Genomic DNA, 14883 nt, shown 5'->3' with positions numbered 1-14883 from the left:
CAAGTCCCATCTCCGGATCGGCTGAGGTTAGGGAAGGTGGTGTCCAGCCATGTACGCATCAGCTGTGGCAAATCAAAAAAGTGTGCCTTCTTATCATGTTGAATATGTAACTTCGCTGGGAACAGCAGCGCATAGGTGACTCCAGCTGTTCATAGGTCTCGCTTGATAGCTTGAAAGGTAGCTCACCTCCATTGAACTGCTACTGTGTACTCTGGAAGCAATTACATCTTTTCTTTATTCATCAGGAATGGGGCCTTCACCCGGGCAGCCCCAAGCTGCGCATCCCAGTCTTTGTAATTCAGAAGAGGCCCCTGGATTAGGTGTTTTACACCGGAACTCTGTGGTCTCTTTTGACCACAAATATGTCTGATAGCCACTATCGTTTGAAGCCAGTCTTCTCTATATGGTGACTGTCCTTCCGTTAATTCTAGGAGCCCCAGAATGCAAATGTTGTTTCCTTGGGGCACAACCTTCAGCATCCTGAGCCCTCGCCTGTAGTACTTCCATCTGCTGTGTTAGTTTGTTCGTTTTTTGATCTGTGTTGCATGGGCTACATTGGAGGGTTTCAAAATGGTAAGCTTGGATTCACTGCACTTGACTGTTGAAAATAGGGTCTGTAGTTGGCAGTCGGTTTGCACCCTGTCCAAGTAGGGACCCTCACTCTAGACAGCATAAGAGAGACACCTGCTCAGATAACGCAGTAACTTTCGAGGGCTACATGTGTAAGCCACTAATCACAGTGTCTAGTATTGCAAGTCACATTTCTAATCGCAATTACTCTGAGGGAGGCGGGTGAGCAGTTCATTCTACTTAACCCAAGTCAAAAAGGAAGATCTTCCTGGAGTCATTCTGGAGTCATCCGATGACTCCAGCTGGGCTATTCCTGTAATGATCTGGTGAAGTCATCCCAAACCATCCTGAAGGATGTGTATAGGCCGAAATATTTAAATGAGATGACTCTAGAGTCATCACAAAAACTACTCTGGGATGATGTCCTGATTACTTCAATTGAATATGCGTGATGATCTTTTCCTACTCCAGGAAAACCAACTGAATTACTCCAGGATGACTCCATGACAACTTTAGAGTCAGTGTGGATTACAACAGGATGGTTTCATGAGAACTTCAGAATGAGTGTGCCTTACTATAAGATGACTTCATGACCACTGCAAGGGGACTGTGAGTTACTACTGGACGATTCCAGGAAACATTTTGATGGATGTTGGTACCCAATGAATGATTTATTATCAATTGAGAGTTGTAATACTGCAGATTCTATGACATGAGAACATTCTATGGTCACATCTGCTAAAATCCAGTGCCCATCAAGTACTTTAGATCAACTAATCCATTGCTAAACAAGTCCTGTGAGGTGCACACATATGTACCATCCTGTAATATAGGGAACTGTGTTTGAATGTAATAAATGTACCTTGTTTATACAGTCCAGTGACAGCTAAGTAACTAATAAGCAGCTAAAATTTAACTATGGCTTTGGCATAGTACTTTATTGGTCTACGCAATAAAAGGTGGTGGTGGGGGTTGTGATGTGGTGGCGAGGGGGTACAAAAAAATCTTAAGTAGGAATTAGTAATAATACAACACACTTTTGTAGGAGGCTGGCCTGGCTTATAGTGGGTACCAAGGCTACTTACACTCTGTGCCAGGTCCAGTTATCCTTTATTAGTGTAGAAGAGGTGTTTCTAGCAGCTTAGGCTGATAGAAGGTAGCTATGGAAGAGCAGCTTAGGCTGAACTAGGAGACATGTAAAGCTCCTACTATACCACTGGTGTTATATGCACAATATCATAAGCAAACACAATACACAGATATACTAAAAATAAAGGTACTTTATTTTTATGACAATATGCCAAAAGTATCTCAGTGAGTACCCTCAGTATGAGGATAAGTTACATACACAAGATATATATACACACACCAAAATTATGCAGGTAATGGCAAAAGGATGTAATGCAAGCAATGTAAAGTTACAGTAGATTGCAATAGGAGCACAGAGGTATAGGGGCAACACAAACCATATACTCCAAAAGTGGAATGCGAACCATGAATGGACCCCAAACCTATGTGAGCTTGCAAGGAAACTGCCACCGGGTGGAAGATGCTTGGTGTTCTGCAAGAACGAAGAGGACTAGGAACTTCCCCTTTAGAGGATGGATGTCCCACGCCGTGAAGAAGCTTGCAGAGGTGTTCCCACGCAGAAAGACCACAAACAAGCCTTGCTAGCTGCAAGGGTCGCGGTTAGGGTTTTTGGATGCTGCTGTGGCCCAGGAGGGACCAGAATGTCGCCACTTGGATGAGGAGACAGAGGGGGCGCCCAGCAACGTAGAGAGCCCTCACAGAAGCAAGCAGCTACCTGCAGAAGTACCTGAACAGGCACTTAGAAGAAAAGGCCCAGGTTACCATAACGTACAATAGTAATAGTAGATAAATGATCAATGAAAACCATTACTTCGTTATTTGCTGGTTTCTTCAGTTCTCATCTGGCATAGCAGATCTTTATCGCCAGTTGTCACTGCATCGTTTTGATATTCATGGTTGGTCAGCTTTTGGCCTTATACACAGATGAGTGTTGTGCTTTATAAGTACCTATAATAATACTAATAAAGGGGTAGGGGTAAATTGGGGTACGGAGGAATGAGTAGACTGAGGTACAGTGGAATGGTATAGATGGGCGTAGAGTGGAGTGAGGGTGGAGCTGGGTGGGTTGAGAAAGACTGGAGTGGGGTTGAGTTGAGAGATTGGGGAGGAGTGGGGTAGATTAGGGTGGAGTGGGGTAGATTGGGTAGAGGAGGGTAGATTGGGAAGGAGAGGAGTAGATTGGAGTGGGGGTAGATTTAAGTGGAATAGAGTGTGGTGGATTGGAGTGAGGTAAGGTAGGGTGGATAGATTGGAATGACGATATGTGGTGTAGGTTGGACTGCGGTTTGGGTAGAGTGTGGTAGATTGGAGTGAAGTAGATTTGGGGAGTGGGGCGGATTAGAGAGGGGTAGACTGAAGTTGAGGTGGCAGATTGGAGTGGAGTAGATTGCAGTAGACAAGTGGGAACAGACTGGGATGGAATAGAGTAGATCGGTGGAGTAGACTGGATTGGAGTGAGGTGATTGGGTGGGATATTTGGGTAGGCTGGCGTGGGGTAGATTGAGGAAGAGTGCAGAGAATTTGAGTGGAGTGGGGTAGAGTGGAGTGGGGTAGATTGAGTGGATTATGGTAGGGTAGAGTGAAGTGAATTAGGTCGGACTTGGGTAGGTTGGGGTAGCCTTGAGTGGAGTTGGATAGATTGGAGTGGAGTGGAGTGGGGTAGATTGGGATGGAGTGTGGTGGGTAGAATCCAGTGGGTGAAGTGGGGCAAAGTTGGGCAGGGAACAGTGGAGTAGATTAGGGGTAGACTGGAGTGGGGTGGAATGTGGTAGATTTGGGTAGAGTGCAGTGTGGTAGATTAGGGTGGAGTGGGGTAGACAGGATGAATTGGAGTATGGAAGACTGGGATAGAGTGAAGAGGGATGATTGGAGTAGGGTAGTATGGATTAGGGTAGACTTGAAGTGGATAGATTGAGATTGGAGTGGGGGGGGGGGGGGGGGTAGACTGAAGAAAAATAAACACTAAACTTCCTGGAAGAGGGAGCTTGACATTGACCTTTGTCTCTGAATGCACAGCAAATGTGACAAGATAAGAACACAATTTAAATGCCTGTTTACAGAAAGCAAGTTTGTTGAAGAATACAGTAAACGAGGTTTGGGCAACAGGAGGGACAAACTCAAGCTGGACAGCCTAAAGCAAATGAAGCCAGCAAATAGAAAGCCAGAAAATGTGAGTTACAAACCACAAAGCCATTGGTAAGCAACAGGCGAATGCATTCGTAGGTCAGTTTTCGTGCTCCCCGAGATGCCTTTAGCAAAGGCTTCAACCTAAAAAAGGAGCTTAATTAAGTAGATTTAAAAAAAAAATAGAAAGGGAGAGTGTTGTAGTAATAACAAAATTGTGATGAAAAGATGGTGAAACAATAGAAATTGAGAGGAAAGAGTTATAAACAGCTTTAGATGAAAAGAGAGAATAAAGGGTTGAGAGATGAAAAAAGGTGACAGAATGAGTTTCAAGAAACATTTATTTTGTAGGTTACCCAGATTAGACGGTTTTATGTCTGGTGATTTCACTAAAATTATACATGCAATAGACAGCTCTTCTTCCACTGGCCTGCTGCTGTGTCATTTACATTTTTGTCCCACCTACTGCAGCATACAGCATTGGGCGGAGGGTGAGCTCACTTCAGCCAATGACTTACTCCACTGTGGGATCATTCTTCAATTTAATAAGGAACATACTGTGAGACAACTTAGTTCTTTTCAGTGTCAGCAACTGCTATAGCAAGTTTGAGAAGAAAAAAAATATTGTTTCTTTTAGCCATTTTTATCCAAAACTGACAAGAACCCAGCAACTTCCCTAACAAAGTTTTGCAAAAGCCATGAAAATACAAAACTAGTACTGACAAAGCCAAAATGCTGGCGGCCAAAGCCAGATCTATTTCCACTGCATTCTGTACCTATAGTCCCAGTTTTAAAATCTGATAAACATGACTATGAAACAGAGAATGCAAAAAAATTACTTGAATGCACTACTCGTATATGGATGTGAGAAACTCAGGTCTGTTTGCTTTCCAGTGCCTTTTTTTTTGTTTTGTAACCAATGCCATTGTAAGTCGTGAGTACAGGCCAGTTGCTGACACATTCTGTAAATGTTTGTGTCTTCAGAAGCAGCTGCTAGCACATACATCTATAACTACTTTGCAAGGTGGACATTGGATGGATTCAATGCCCTTTAGTTAACTTTTACTTGCCCTTTCTCCAATGTGTCCTTACCTAATCCACAGTCCTAAGGGATGCTCAAAGAAAACCACAATGAGAAGTTTTTTGTGCCATTTTCTGACACTGGTCATACCAAGAGGGGTTTTCAGCGCTACAAATTCAGCATATTAAAGTAAGGCGACGTTGGCTAAAACATATGCAATTTGTATTGATACTTTGGGGAGGAAATATTGGGGAAGCTTTGAATGTAATCTATCTTGGAAGTGCAGGCATTGTGACTATTTTGTGCAGGCTGGGAGTGTGCACACATTTTGGACTGTGTGTGCGCTTGTGTCACTGTGTATGCTGCTTGTGGTAAAAGTAGAAATGAGTGTCAGTAGGCTCTTGAGATTGTACTTAAAACTATTCATTTCAAAGTTTGTTTTGGCTCTGAACAAATGGCGCTAAAGAGACATCAGCAACAGAAAGTGTAATATAAATGAAGGTGAAAAACAGCAAGTAAGATGTTTTCAGGAGAACACAGAAACAAAGTGATCCAAAAATCATGTAGGAGGCCTAAATATTCAAAAAATGTCCGACATCTACATAGATATTTTCACTCAACATATGATGACAAACATTGGCATTTGAAATAATTGAAGGGGCTGCAGGAACAGCTGGGACATTATGACTGACACCACTGTGCCCCTTACCATTGACAAGACCGAAAAGCAGTGTCTCAAAGGCAAAGACCACAAGTAAAAACCACGATTATAGTTACAGTGTGATTTAGTAAATCGTCAGTCCAATAAAAATGCCATTGACAGCTTCCCAAGAATTGATGTACCTGTGGTAGGTGGAACGAATGGAAAGACGGACACTTATTACCACCACGTTTGTATCACTGGTTGTTTGGTAATGTTGAAAATGTTCCAGCCCCAGCAGTGACCGAAGAATAGCTTAGCAAACATAGCCTATGTGAGGTGAAAAACGGTCATGCTACTGGAAGCCAGCTTAAAATCGTGGTATATAGACGTGCCCTACAAAAAGCCACAGGACTGACTCCATTGTGAAAACCGTAGGGACATGCTTTGCAAAAAAGGAAGCCTATACCTAATACATTGGTGTCACAGGCAAGTATGTATCATACCTGCAGAAACCTCCAGGTAGTAAAAGATGTTGCGTTATGGCCTGAACTACTGTCTTTGGAACTGAGAGGAACCAGGATCGAGGCTCGGCACCCGCTCAACAGCCTGTGATTCTCGGCAAGTCACGTAACCTTCCCATGGCTAAAGAAAAAACAAATGTGACCTTGTGTAATATATAGAATACTATAGTTAATCATTTAAATCCCTTTAGGTCGAGTTCTGCTCCACAAAACTGAATACACACATCCTCGTCCTATTAGAGACTAAAAACTATACCCACGTGCCATTAGAGGCTAGTCTCCAATTGAACAAGAGTATATTTTTTCAGTTTTCTGGACAACTTGAACCGAAGGGAAAGGAACGCAATTAATAAACAGACGAGAAAGGCCAAAAGGTGAATGATACACAAGGCATTTATTAACCATCAGAAAAAGATAAACTAGTTGTCAGCTGTTGCTGATGCGCATTAGGAGCACGGAAATTGATTGCACACATTTTAAATGTCTAAATACACAGCTGAGTAGTTTTTGGTAAAATAAAGCTTATCTCCAAAACCATGCCCGAGTCAGGCCACAATTAAACAGAGAATAAAACTGCTGTGGGATTAAATCATATTTTACAAGTGATGCAATGCCAGAACGAAAAATAACCACTATCCCCTCAATTGTTATCGGATGCTCTCCATTTTGGAGTACACAGATTCCCTTTTGCACTCACTGTGCTTTTACCTCAAAGCATTTTCGGAAACAGAGGCTGAATGTGAGATCTCCGAGTTGTGAACTGCAGAATATTGCATTTGAAAGGGGCAAAGAAGAACAATCATTCTCCTATTTCGTATTCCTGTTCGTTTCCCAGCCGAATGCTCTCATGTTCCCTAATGGCGGCGCAGTCAAGTGACGTTACTTCCTGTGTGGCAATCCCTTCCGGCACCGGATGTCCGTCCCAAAGTGCTTTCTTTAGACGCGTGCTAGAAAGACATTGCGTTTCTTTGAGGCAAGTTTTACATTGGTGGGCCAGCTGTCGCAGGTGTAGCTAAAAGCAGGTGGACTCAATGCAACTGCATGGAATCTAGAGTTTCAAAAAAGTTTTTAGTAAGGTAGAAAATACCACTGTTCCGATTTACTTTGTAGCATTCCATTATTTTTAGCATAAGTAACATTTTTATTTTCCTTACACTTAAAAATGCCTGTAATGGAAGTTAATTCGAAAATGTATTTCTCTCGATATTTTCGATCTCTGCAGGAGTTTCCTTCCGTTGCTGCTTATAGATTGGGATGTACAAGAATGGGTGGACAACAGGAAATTGTAAGTGTGTTTTAAGAGCAATGCAAACAGCACGTTATACGTGCGCACCGAGGTTTTGAGGTGATTTATGCATACATGCTATGTGGTGATTTATGCAGTAACATGTTAGAAAAAGAAAGTGAGAGATCTTGGAAAATAAAAATAGGGTGGGGTGTCATTTCCCCATTGCATTTTTATTGAAGCACGGACAGTTTCAGACGGGAGACAGCTATGGCCAGTGCTTGAAATGGAAAAATAGAAGTGCAGGTACTATGTATCAGAGTACCTGCTTGTTTCTGAGAAGTGCCGGTACTCTCCAATTAAAAAGTATTACGTTTTTCTTGAGAAAAGCTGGTACTCTCCCTCTCAAAATGAAAAAGTGCCGGTACTAGGTACCGGACAGTACCGGCCCATTTAAAGCACTGGCTATGGCCATCTAGGGAATCTGCCACCTGAATCCAGTCTATTGGCACATATGTTTATGTACCAATTAAGATGTGCATATCTGTTTTTTTACCTACAACACATTACGCAAGGAACTGGTAGTTTCACTTTTAATGACTCGCAATCCCAGAATGCAACAAGCAATTCAGAAAAGATGAAATGTTGAGTGAAGCAACAGACAGCTATACTCTACAGCAGTGATTCCCAACCTGTGGTCGGGGGACCGCTGGGGGTCCGCAAAGCCTCCTCAGGGGGTCCCTGACAGCTTAAAAAATAAATATTAACAGATTAGGTCCGCAGCTTTCAGTAATGACTCAGAGGTGGGTCCCCGATTCCAATAATGATTCAGTGGAGGTCCTCGGGTTCCAGTAATGATAGTGGGGTCCACAGAAGTCAAAAGGTTGGGAACAACTGCTCTACAGGAATAGCATCTATCTTTCTCAAACACTGTAACATGCTTCCTAACTTAAGGATTCCCAGTGACTGCTCAAATAAAGGAGAATACCACTACCACTTGGTAATTTATAGAATGTCGTACCCCCATCAAGTGCATAAAGTGCAGTTGTCGGTGAAGCATTCTGTCCATAAATTAAGTGTATTTTGAAGTTCGCTAAAAGGCTCTTACTTCCCATGGTAAAGGGATATCACATAAATCTAAGCTGCTATATGAGTGTTATTAACATTTACAAATGTAATGGCAAGCCTCAGGTCCACTGCATTGATTACAAAAGCAACCTTAGGAGTGAAAGGGTGTGCTGCTGTCACCATTCCCTCCCAAGTGCCTCTTCTGTCTCAGGTGACTTCACGCCGCCCATAGTTGTTGACCTAAGAGTTCATTAAATCAAAAGGTAGGGGTTACAATGGAAGGTGCTCTGCCATGCTTGCCTGTTGCAGTGCTTCAATTAAGATCAACATCATCTATATCAAGATTGGGTTCTGTTTGGATTTGGGTGGTTAATGCGTTTCACGTTCAGTGACCTCAAACACTTCCCATGAGCCCTGGAGCAGGATTCAAGATTCTGGACCTTGTGCGCTGTGGCTTTTACAGAGATTTTCAGGACCCTGTCTTTCCATCTAGATCTTTGGTTCTGGAATAAGATTTGCTGTTGGATATTTTACTGAAGTCTTGATTTGGAAGCAATTAATATTATGAATGACTAACCCATAGGGTTCTGATTTTTGTCCACTTTCTACTGAAGAGGATGAAAGGATCAGTCACTATTCAGAATTTCAAACAAGTGACTTGCAATTCCCTACAGCAGGCATTCGGCTGACTTAGCACTTTGCACAGTTAAAAAAATGCATGTAAAGTTTCAAGTTGCTCAAGTCTGCAACACTTTTTTAAAACATCAAGTAGCTAAATTTCACACAACATGCTGTATAATTTTCATTCTTTGAATTCATAATTTGTTTTTCCCAGCTGCATGGTTCAGGCAGTACTGCCCAATAATTTCACACTCCATTGCTGCTTAATTGCAATGGCCCTACCTACAATTGACCAAGTGGAATCAAAATTAACGTTTTGAACATTTTATCACAATTTACTTGTTAATACTGATTATTATACATACAAGATATGTCAAATAAAAAAAATATTTACTTGTGACTTTTCTTACTTAGTCTGATATAGCACACTGTGTGCTAATTTGCATTTAAAGAAAACACATGTAATACTTAAATAGTGTTCACTGAGTAGTAACTAGCAAGTCATTCTGAAATCACACAGTAGGTTTGGACCTTTCTGACAAAAATGAAAACAAAATAGTGAGTATATTCTTGGGGTAATCAGCAAATTATTGTCAAACCACCAGGAGAAAATGCATAATGTTAAAAAGAAAAGATGCCTGTGGAGGTCTTCAAATCACATTCAAATCATCAAGAACAATTGGACCTTATCAAGTAATCAGATACTTATTCTTAAATCCTCCTGAAGTCATCAGGAACAGTCACACCTTGTGAAGTCATCAGATACACATTCTTAAATCCTCCTAAAGTCATCAGTAATAGTCACACCATGTGAAGTAATCAGATACTCATTTTGAAATCCTCTTGAAGTCATCAGAATTAGTCACACCTTTTGAAGTCATCAGATACACAATTTCAAGTCATCCGCGAATCATCAGGCTCAGGTTTCTAAACTTTGCTGATGACTTCAAGAGCTTGATGATGTCTGATGATGAGAAAATGATCTCTATAGTAGTTGGATGATCATCCAATGACTCTGGGATGGCTTCTAAAGTAATCCTGTTTGACATGGGAATGCACCATGAACGGATGTGCTCCCAGCAAAGGCGTACACCTCTGGCCCCACAGAATCCGCTGCTCAGACATTAAATCACTCTACTGCTAATACGTAGAAGTGTAATCTCTTGTAGAATCTGGACCACTGGCACCTCGCCATTCATAAATACTACTTTGTTCTAGGCCCTATGGGTCTTCGTCTTAATACAGTCTGCCCAGCGCGAGCTCTAATGTCTGTTCTGTTTACACCAGTAGTCTTCTTTATTCAGTCCAAAGCTGCCGGTAGATTTCTAGGCTGTGTATCCAGTCTGGGCAAATTGTTCCCTCTCTGGCGGTCCCACCGTGGAGATCATGGAATGTGTGCCAGTCTATCGACCAGGCGGACGCCCAGTCCCCCCAAACATAGGAGGTGCCGCCGGTCACAGCGGGGCCACCCCTTCACTGCAGTGCAGCTTTATAGAGGTGAGGAGCGGGCCTACTGGCCTCCTCGATAACTTTGGCTCACCTGCTCCCACTCACCTCCAAGTGTCTCCAGGGCTTCAGGCCCTGATGCCCTCTCCGAGCCGTCTGCTCTATAGCTGTTTATACAGTTTGTGCCGGCCTATTGATATGAGGAGCCGCACCAGCCCCCCTCAACACAGGAGGTATCGCCGATCACAGTTGGACCTCTCAGTCACTGCTGTGCAGCTCTGTGGAGGTGAGGGTCGGGCCCTCTGGCTTCCTCAATAACATCTGGCCGCCGGCTCCCACTCACTTCCAAGCATCTCCAGGGCTCTAAGCCCCGTTCCTTCCTCCGACACTGTCCTCTCTACGGCAAGTTAGTGCTTCCGTCCTCAGCCGACTGCTTGTAATGGCTCCCCCTGCCACTGGGTGATTATCTGGGCCTCACAGCTCACTGTGCCCAGGCCTCTCTGCATCCATCCACCCCATTTTGACCCCACAGGAATCGTTTTCGTCTATGCACAGCCCTGTTACACTATCTCTCCAGGTCTCCTAACCTCTTGGAGCCGGTGGCGCACATAAAGGAGAGGATTATATAAGGTCGATCGGGGCTGATCTGGAAGCTTCTCCGCTATGCGTCCTCCATCTTTGGCGGTTAGCCACGCACCCCCCCCCAGGTCCCCAGTGGACTTTACCATAAGTGCATTGGTACAGTCTGACTATCTGCCCCAAGAGCTCATTGGGAATGGCTTGTTTTTGCAAGTAATCCCATAATAACCCCCTTGGGACCAGATCAAAATCTGGCTTAAGTCCACAAAGCCTACGTACAGATGCCCTCTATGTCCACGCTCTACATAGAATTCTAAAGACCTGATCAGTCATACTATCTTTCTGTGAAGTCTGCTAGGAATGGTGAGAGTATACCGTTCTCTTCTGTCCAATTGCTGAGTTTATTTAGAAGTTGTTTAGCGTAGACTTTTTGTAAAGTATCTATTAGACTGATAGGTCTATAGTTTGTTGAATCTTGCTTGTTATATTTTTTAAAAATAGGAACTATTTCTCCCCTCTCCAGGTGTCTGGAATTGGAGCTCCAGAAGCCACTGCATCGCATAACAGATTTATAAATGGGACCCACACTGCTGTGCCATGCTTCAAAGGATCACCTGATATTTGTTCAAGGCCTGGAGCTTTCCCAGGCTTTATTGCACCTATCGCTTGCCTAGTCTCTTCTTGCCTAAAATGGGGGACAGTTCGATTGGAATCAGACCAGACAAAGAACGCAAGGGTCCCAGTGTTGCAGAATATACTTGGTTAAAGTGTCTGCTCCAGGTGCTGGGGTCCAAGCAGTGACACGCACAGATGGAACCTTCTTTACTTCTGTGAATGATTATTTTCCAGAATGTAACACTATCTTTGTTTTGGGCCGCTATGATCAGGTCATTCTAGTTGTCCTCATTCCAATTTCTTTCAACTTGAGCTAGCACTTTTCTATATTCTGCTCTTGATTCTCTCACTAGCTTCATGTTTTTGGACTTCAGGGACATTACTAGCCACTTCTTAACTGCTCAACAGGCCTTTGTATACCACAGATTGTTTGATAGACACCTAAATATGCAAGTATTGTGACTTTTTCAGTTAGGCTTAGTAAAATGTGGTTTAATTTTCTCAACTAAGGTATGATGGATAGATAGTATAAGGATATTTGAGGGCAGGTTGTCTGCAAAAAGTAACAAATCATTAGTAAATGCATTATATATCCCTGTCATGGTGTCATGGTTGTTCACTGAGTGGCCATTTGACTGATCTACGGTTATTAATAACAATAGGCTGAATAAAGTTATCTGGAATGTTCTGGGCCCAGGACTCGAATTATGTTCTTGACAGTACTAGACGCATTGCTTGATTGTCGCTGTCTTCTCTATTGTACACTTTCAAGTCTATTAGGCTACTCCATATTGAGCCAAAACATAATTGATTGTAGTTTCACTGTCACCTCTTTTCAAGATGAATGTGCTTGGTCTGTCACCTGTCAATTTGCAGATACAGATGCACAGTCCGTGTTCTCCTGCAAAATGAGCAAGTTGCAGAACGAACACTGTGCAAGGAACGGTTGTGCCTTGCCTCTAGGGAAGGGATTCCTCTCACCCTGTGCTCTTCCTCAAAAATTGATTCCAGGCAGGCTAGGGGCTCAAATCTGCAGTTTAAGTCACCACTTATAAAAACTATAGCTTCAGGGCTTATAGAACTAAGTTAACCATCTAGTATTTCCATTACTAGGACCAAATTCTACCTATTCTAGGTCTGAGATAAACATTAAACAAATGTACTTCAGAGCAGTTTGTAGTTTTTATCTTTAGTCCAAGTATGCCTGCTGAAGGCAAAGTCAATACTTCTATTGTCACATTCAGAGAGATATTGACCCATGTAGCCAGTCCCCCTGATGGCCTACTTCTTGACGAGGGAACTGCATTGATGCTAAAAGTCCTATAGCCTAGCTTCTGTGGTGGCTCTGTCAGCCACGTTTCCTGGAGTAAGTAGTGGGTGAACTGGTACATGTACTCCTGCCAATTTGGATTGATAAATTTCTGCTTCAGGTGTGCAGTATTCCAACAAACAATAGACTTCATTGCTTCCTTTGGATTTCTTGTGTGCAACCTACAGGGTCTGATTGGATGGACGATCCATCAAACCCCTGGTTCATACAAGAAGGGCTCCCTGAAGTTGGATTATCTAAGATAGGACCTATTGAAATTGGGAAGCTCTGTGCAAGACCCCTGCTACGCTTGTTTGGGGACTTAGATCTTCTTAGTCAGTCCACAGATTCAAGTTCTCCCTGAATGTTATCAGTATCCTTCAGGTAGTTCAGCTTAAATCTAACTGCTGAGTTTGAGGATGAACTAGTTCTTAGGTCAAGAGCGATTAGTCGTTCAACTAAACTTTTTGAACCTAACAACAGGGTAATACAGTCCAGACTTCCATTTTTGCTCGGTAGGCGTTCAGCTTTGATTATATCAGCACGTACTATTGACAGATACTGCTGCTTGTGCCTGATCCAATGTGTCACCTTATTTTTAAGGGAATCTTCATCTTCCCCATCCTCTCGTTTAAACTTGGGGACATTGATCAAATTTACTTTTGGTAGTCCCCAGAAGCCTATGGGTACTTTTTGAAACTATCGGCTGGGACTGACTTTAGATATCACTGGGCACCATTCCTATCCTCTGGGTGTTTGGAGGCTCCCACCCATTTTGACGCTGGTTCTAGATTCTCCCCGTGGTCACCCCAAAATAAAAATTTCCAAAGTGCAGATTTATGGGACATGGCCTACAATCATTTTGCCTCCCCACTACTCCCCACCTTTTCGGTAATTGAGTTATTGTCCCTGCTCTTTAACTTCGGCTACACTCTCTCCCCTCTAGAGGCATTTCTAAAGTCTTGCATGCAAGAGATGCTATCTCCATTTTTGGGTGCTGGCCCTGTGTTGTGCCTAGGTAGTTGTGTCATCTTGTTGCCTGTTTTCAGGCTCCGTGTATAGTCAGTTTGTGTGATGCCTTGTTTGGGTGCTTTATTTCTCAGACTAACCCCTGTATTGCTAATTTGAGCTACTAATCTCCCAATGAGTCTTAGCTTCTTTTGTCAGAGCATCAAGTTTAAAGTAGAGATTGCCCACCTTGTGTTTGCTGAAATTACTTTGTGCTTTGCTAAGTTGCCCTTGGGATTGTGAAGAGATATAGAACTGGAGCTAGCTAAAGATTGGGCAGCGGGCTGCCATGGATCTGAGTAATAGCATTCTGGCCTTCTGCTGGGGATTGCATTAACCTATTTTGTGGTTCTTCCAATGAGGCTAGTAACACAAATCAGTTTTTACAAGTTACAGCAATCCCTCCCCCTCCTCTCCCGTGCTTCCAGGGCTGGGTGCTACTTTGGGACTGTTAGGCCATTCCATCCCCTCAGTTTCACTTGTGGTATGAGCTAATCCTGGGGGGGCTGTGGCTTGATGTATAGTGTCTACCAGAGTGTTGCTCTCAGCTAGTCCTGGGGAATTGATGGCTTGGTATGTATTGTCTACAAGGGGGTGTCACACTCAGCACTCTCTGGCTATGTGAACCTCCATGTTTCTTGTAAAAAGCTGATTTTACTAGTGTGTGTGCTAGCCAATTTCCACTTATACTCAAAATTGACTCAACCTTTTCGATTAAGTCATCAATTGCATCGAGAGTACAATTCCACCCCCCCACACACTTTTCATTATTTTTTTTGTTTTCCCCTTACCTGGCGTGGCTTTGTTGGCCTTCCTTTTATCAATTTTGTATTGCTAGCTACCTACTAGGAGATACACTACTGGATATCTGCAAACACCATGCCTCTATTTGCAGTCCCACAACCCTTATCCAGAGACAGTCATCAAAGAGAACAAGCAAACTCAGAACGTGGAAACTTACAAGTTATAAAGAAGGAACCCCTCTAATGTCCCCATTGGACCTCAACACAAACGGTGGCACTACAAATTCAAGATGTAAAAAGT

At 43.0% G+C, this 14883-nt stretch overlaps 2 long non-coding RNA genes across 2 annotated transcripts; one reads left to right on the top strand and one right to left on the bottom strand.

Annotated features, from left to right (window-relative positions):
• Positions 1 to 3504: 3504 nt before the first annotated feature.
• LOC138297834 (uncharacterized) lies at positions 3505 to 6863 on the bottom strand. Its single transcript, XR_011204378.1, has 3 exons — positions 6677 to 6863; positions 5951 to 6089; positions 3505 to 3927 (listed from the first exon to the last, which is right to left on the bottom strand). It is a non-coding gene; the product is annotated as an uncharacterized lncRNA (long non-coding RNA).
• A 97-nt stretch (positions 6864 to 6960) lies between these two features.
• LOC138295369 (uncharacterized) lies at positions 6961 to 12114 on the top strand. The gene is made up of 3 exons (XR_011203581.1): positions 6961 to 7044; positions 7191 to 7253; positions 11431 to 12114. It is a non-coding gene; the product is annotated as an uncharacterized lncRNA (long non-coding RNA).
• The last annotated feature ends 2769 nt before the right edge of the window (positions 12115 to 14883 follow it).

The sequence above is a fragment of the Pleurodeles waltl genome, chromosome 1_2 (assembly GCF_031143425.1).
Source record: "Pleurodeles waltl isolate 20211129_DDA chromosome 1_2, aPleWal1.hap1.20221129, whole genome shotgun sequence".
Classification (NCBI taxonomy): Eukaryota; Metazoa; Chordata; class Amphibia; order Caudata; family Salamandridae; genus Pleurodeles; species Pleurodeles waltl.
Note: the sequence above shows the minus strand (reverse complement) of the source record. Positions and strands in the feature narration are given on the sequence as shown.